This window comes from Elephantulus edwardii, unplaced genomic scaffold (genome assembly GCF_000299155.1).
Source record: "Elephantulus edwardii isolate Elephantulus edwardi_28Jun2011 unplaced genomic scaffold, EleEdw1.0 scaffold00135, whole genome shotgun sequence".
In the NCBI taxonomy this organism is placed as follows: Eukaryota; Metazoa; Chordata; class Mammalia; order Macroscelidea; family Macroscelididae; genus Elephantulus; species Elephantulus edwardii.
In genome coordinates this window covers 1,037,574-1,043,863 of record NW_006399885.1, presented here as the reverse complement: position 1 = coordinate 1,043,863, position 6,290 = coordinate 1,037,574, and the positions used below count along the sequence as shown (strand labels likewise).

Sequence of the window (6,290 nt, the reverse complement as noted above, 5' to 3'; positions counted from 1 at the left end):
CAGCACCACAGCTCAAAGGCATCAATTCTCCTTCTATCCTCCTTAGTCATTGTCCAACTCTCTGATGCATAACAAGTGATAGCAAAGACCATGGCCTGCATCAGACTCACCTTGGTCTCCAAAGAGACACCATTGCTCTTCAGTACTTTGGAGATATGTACTTACCAAATATTTTTTCCTAGTCTGTGGGTTTCCTTTTTACCCTGTTCGGAAAGTTTTTGATGTGTATAGGGATTTGATTCTCAGAAGGCCTCATTCATTTATTTTATTCCCTCTTGATTGTAGGTTTTTCAAGATGCTTGGAAGATTGTTCATAGCATGGGTTAGGGCTTCTTGAGTTCTTCTACACTTTTATCTGATAAAGTTGCCTATTATCACCTCACCTATTCAATATTGTTTTGAAAGTCTTTGTTATAGCACCAAGACAACAGAAGAAAATAAGACGTATCCAAATTGGCAAAGAGGAGATAAAATTATCTCAATACACAGATCATAGGATAGTATACTTAGAAAACCCTAAAAACTCAGTGAGAAAACTACTGGATGTAGTCAACCTAGTCAACAAAGTGGCAGGATACAAGATGGACTCACAGAAAGCAACTGGATTTCTCTACAGTGACAAAAAAAATTACAGAAATGGAGCTAAGGAAAACAATACCCATTACAATAGCTAACCACAAGATTAAATACTTGGTAGTAAATCTAACTAGAAATGCAAAAGACCTATTCAAAGAGAATTATAAAACATTACTACAAGAAATAAAAAGAGTCCTGGGGAAATGGAAGAATATGCCTTGCTCCTAGATAGGAAGACTCAATATCATGAAAATGACAATTCTACCAAATGCAATCTACAAGTTCAGTGCAATCCCAATACAAATACTAATTTCATTCTTCAAAGAGATGGAAAAGGCAATTTCCAATTTTATCTAGAATGAAAAGAGACTCCGAATAAGTAAAGCACTCTTGAAAATTAAAAATAAGGTAGGAGGCATCTCACTCCCTGATCTCAAATTCTACTACACAGCCATGGTGCTCAAGACAGTATAGTACTGGTACAGTGAAAGACATGTAATCAATGGAATAGAATTGAGAACCCATAAATCAGCTCATCTACCTATGGTCACCTGATTTTTGACAAGAAGATGAAATCAGTTAAGCACAGAAACAAAAGCCTCTTTAACAAATGGTGTTGGCAAAATTGGAAAACTATCTGTAGAAAACTCAAGCAAGTCTCACACCTCAAACTACCCCCCCCCCACACACACACACACACACACACACAAACCTCAAAGTGAATCAAGGACCTAGGAATAAAACCAAGGACTATAAACTTTTTCTAAAGAAGTTTCAACTTATATCTGAAATGATATAAAATAAGCCCCACAATAAGGTTGAGGATTATGTAGTTGTAAGTGTGTTCACCAGAGAGGAACAAATGCTTAAAAGTCAGTCACATACTCCATCAGCAACCACTACCACCATGCAACCCATTTCTGGAACTGGTGAAGTTTTATAGCCTGTGATTTTAAAATACAAAGATCTCCTGCAATGCCTGTCAAACTATTCAAAAAGGTTGTTATAAAATCATTTCTGTTAAAATATCTGATAAAAAGACATCTTGAACTTTAATGTTCTCACATCCTAAAAGGTTCTAGTAAACAGAAAACAAGAACAAGACCTATAACAATGGATTACAGGTTAAATGTCCAGAAAACCATAAAGACACAAGGAGAAAGAGCTCTAAGATGGAGTTGTCAGAGAGTTGTTATGGTTGCTGTTGTGTGTCAGTAAGTTGATTCGAAAGAGAAGTAGGGAATGCAGATTATAAACTGTTAATGCTTTATAGTTTTCCCTATATATTGTTATTGTTATATGTGATCAAGTCAGAACCAACTCATAGTTGACCCTCTAGCAGGTTTTCAGAGGCTGTAAATCACACAAGAGGAGACAGCTCATCTTTCTCCCTAGGAGCAGGTGGTAAAGTCGAACCGCCTGCCTTTGGGTTGGCAGTGCAACTCTTCACCACTAGCTCACCAGAGACAATGCAAGACTTTTTACTCTGGGTGGAGGAAGAAGATAATCTCAAAGCTCAAGAAGATGGTCCAAGTTGGTTGATGATGCTATTAGTAAATAAAAAAGTTGTGTAGAGTTCTACACAACTGAATCACTAATTAAGAAGAACTGGTAACGTTAGAATTATAATTATGTCTGTGCTTTATTTATAATTTATAGAACATACATTTATGTCACAGGTAACTGATTCATAAAAGACACGATTCCAATCTGATCACTTATTCTAAAACAGCTACCAATCCTACGAGCTAAATCTGAAAAAATTGCATATATATCTATAGTAGATATAGAGATAGAGATAGAGATAGAGATAGAGATATAATTTCTAGCAACCAAAATATAGCATGGCTAAGTATGAGGATATCAGCAGTGCTTAAAAAAAACCAAGAAAGGTCCCTCCTTTTTCCGCCATCTTGGAGCCGGTGAAGGTGGTTGTCTCCTCCAACGTCTGAAGTTTTGAGTGAAATAATTGTGGCCTCTTGGAAGCAGGACTTCTGAACCACAAAGATGGCTGGGAGGCTTTGGTGCAAAGCCACCTTTGCTCGCTATAAACGAGGTCTCCGGAACCAGAGGGAGCACACAGCTCTTCTTAAAATTGGAGGTGTTTATGCCCGAGATGAAACAGAATTCTATTTAGGCAAGAGATGTGCTTATGTTTACAAAGCAAAAAACAATACGGTGACTCCTGGTGGCAAACCCAATAAAACCAGAGTAATCTGGGGAAAGGTAACTCGTGCGCACGGAAACAGTGGCATGGTTCGGGCCAAATTTCGGAGCAACCTTCCTGCTAAGGCCATCGGACACAGAATCCGTGTAATGCTGTATCCCTCGAGGATTTAAACTTATTGAAAAGCAAATAAAATTATGGATTTGTTAAAAAAAAAAAACAAAACCAAGAAAGGCATTAGGATGGTTAAACTCATTAAGTGAGATAAGCCATGCATAAATACTTTATAAACGGCAATTTGTTCCACACAGCTATGATGCTATTAATCGTTGTCCTGGACTTACATTATTTGCCTCTCTGATGAAACACCTCTTAAGAAAAGATACGATAGTTTCTGGGCTGTAAATAAGAAGGATGTGGGGACGGAGAAATGAAGCTTCTGATCAAGTCTGCTCAGCAAACATCCTGACAACTCCTAGAAGTCCCTTAAAAACCTGTCACACTCATCTGAGGATCATTGCTGATGCCCACCCTCACAATTCCCCAGACTCCCCACAGGTAAGACATCACTTTTATCACTGAAGTGAAACTGACTTGGTGGTCATGATACACAGGAGCCCAGAGACTCCCAGCAGAAACATCTCATCTAACTAGAGGGGTAAAGAGCTGAGCATGGGCTTTTTGGAAAGCCAAAGAGGTGAGGCGAGTCACGTATTAACCAGACTGGATGTTAGGTAATGTGCAGCATAGCCTCTTCTACCCATTCTCCAGGCCACTCTTGATTAAAGGCTTTTACTACAACCTTCCTGAGAAGAATTGGTAACATTAGACTTGTAACTGTATCTGTGCTTTACTTATAATTCATAGAATGTACATTTATGTTATAGGTAACTGATTAATAAAAGACATGATTGCAATCTGATCACTGATTCTTAGAGAAACTTGAGTTCTATTCAAGCATGGAGAGGTACCTGGACAAAATAGAACAAATCAGTACTTTTCAATCTCTACCCAAGTGCTAGCCTTGAGTGAGCTCAAGTGAGCAGCTCCTTCACAGTATGGCTTTGGGCCAGGGACTTAGTGATCTAGCCACCTCTTACACAAACTTACACACACTGATTCATGATACTGACTTGGCAAAATTCTCTGCACATTAACCTATGTCTTCTTGGGTGTGAGCGATTGACATCTCCTTCAGTTTTGTTCAAGTTTATAGCTTATTAATCTGAAAACACTGCCACATCATTCATGCATCATGATACCACGCCTCTGCTGTTGCTCAAATCATTCTGAAGAAACTGGGACTTGCCTGGTGGCACCTAGGATACTGAGCAGTACACGCTAGTTCTAACTCAAGCAATAACCAGACGGTAACATCATCCTCAATGAAGCCACTTTCCCTCCAAAAACAGCAAGGGCCTTGAAAGGCCTTTATAATATTTCAAGAACTCAAAGAGAAAGTAGATGTTATTGTACATAAGAGGGACCTCCAGTGGCCTAGTGGTTAAGGAGCTGTGCTGCCAACACAAAGATATGCAATTCTAATCAATCAGCTACAGGAGAAAGATGGGCAATCTCCTCCTGTGCAATTTACAGCCTCTGAAAACCTGCTGAGGGTCAGCTGTGTGTTGATTCTGATTAAATGGTCCATAACTACATCATGCATGGGTGGACAATTCATAAAGCACCATCAGATTAACAACCAGTTGTCAGATGTGCAATTTAATGTCTTGATATGTTACATTTCTCTATTCATCTTCCGTTTGAATGTTGTTACAGAGCCAGGTAAGCATATGGATAGTACTAAGCAGTATCGATGATGCTAAAAACAACCCAAAAGAACTGTAAAGGCCTGGAAGGAAGCAGAGCATGAATAAGAGTAGTGACTCTTGTACTGACATGTCCTTCTTCACGGGGACCCTAGAGGTACTGGCCTAAAGGTCAATTGCTTCTGTAGGGAATGAAGCTTTTGAGGCTAGGTAGCCCCAGTACCTGCCAATGGGCATCTCATCTCTTTTTACATAAGTCATTAGTCTGGGAGCTGGAGATTAGCACCTGGTTGGTCAGGTGATGTATAGATGCCCACTGAAAGGAAAGCCTTACACGGCTCTGCCAGCAAGCTGTGGACTCTGCCCTGTACCCTTCTGAGCAAACAGATAGACACTGAGGCATCCAGTGATGGCCTGTGCCTGAACATTTATTTGGCTTTAAAAAAAAAACAAACAAAAACAACCCAAAGTTTTGTGGAAGTTACACAAGGAAATATAACATCAAAACATTAATATCCCCAGATGATAACTCTTAGTTGTTAAGCCATTTTTGTTTTATAGGTAGTCTACCCATTTATAAATCAAAAGATGAGTTGTATTAGGAAAACCAGCTGCCAGAGAGCTTGAGAGCAATATCAGTTTAAAAAAAAAAAAAACTAAGGTGTGCCTGAACCAAATTATTGTCTTCTCAGTTACTTGCTATGCATCTGAAAGTTGGACAATGACTAAAAAGATGACAGAAAAATAATTAATGACTTTGAGCGTGGCATAGGAAAAGAATGCTGACTATCTCATGGACTGCCAAGAGAACAGGTTTGTCCTGGAGAAAGTGAAACTAGAGTGCTCCTTGGAGGTAAGGATGGTGAACTCTGTCTGACTTACTTTGGACATATTGTTAGAAGGGGCCAATCGTTTGGTCAAGGACATTATATTTGGAAAGGTGGAGGATCAGCACAAGAGGAGAAGACCCTCAATAAAACAGATTGACACAGTGATTATAACAACAATGGGCTCATTGTTACAGTGTGTTAGAGATGTTGAGGCTGGCACAGGGTGGGGCAAAGTTCAGATTCATTGTTCATAGGGTTGTTATCAGTCATAGTCAACTCAACAGTACATAACAATAGTAATAACAACAAGCCATTTGTAAAGCAAATGACCAGTAAATACAGGTCAATAAACAGCAACTAAGTTCACAAGTAGTTCTAATAAGTGACTGCGATGGAATGAACAAAACGTAAAACAATTCCACTCAAAACTGTTCACAGGATCATGCTAAAGACTTAACAAATGCAAGGAACTCCAGTGAATACAAGGAGCCTCTGAGGTGGCGTCTGTACCTGGCACTTCTCTTTCAATTAAAGTAGAGACACAAGTTGGGAAATGTATCCCAGATTACTGTCTCTAGCAGCTGAAAAGTACACAATTATGTTGTTCTTGACCACATCTTCCCCTTCATTTCAGCCACAGAGGTGATGGAAGGAGTCTGAGGGAGGACTTAGAAGACCGGCTTTAAATAACATTTCCTTGCCCTGACAAGTCCCTCATTTTATGTGTCTGGCACAGTGGGCATCCCATAAATATTTTGAGAATGAAAAAGTAAATGAACTTCTGTGAATCCTTAGCTTCCTCTGCTACACCTACGTCTAAGGATTGTTTTCAAATGAGATAATGTATGAGAAAGTGCTTCACAACTATAGAGTTCTAAACAATTATTATTATAATAAATTATATTAAATACCAATAACTGCCTCCTCTTTTCTTTAATGAGTAGTATG

The 6,290-nt window shown here is 39.0% G+C and overlaps 1 pseudogene; it reads left to right on the top strand.

Annotated features, from left to right (window-relative positions):
- Positions 1–2,583: 2,583 nt before the first annotated feature.
- On the top strand, positions 2,584–2,916 carry LOC102860680 (annotated as a pseudogene).
- Positions 2,917–6,290: the final 3,374 nt, after the last annotated feature.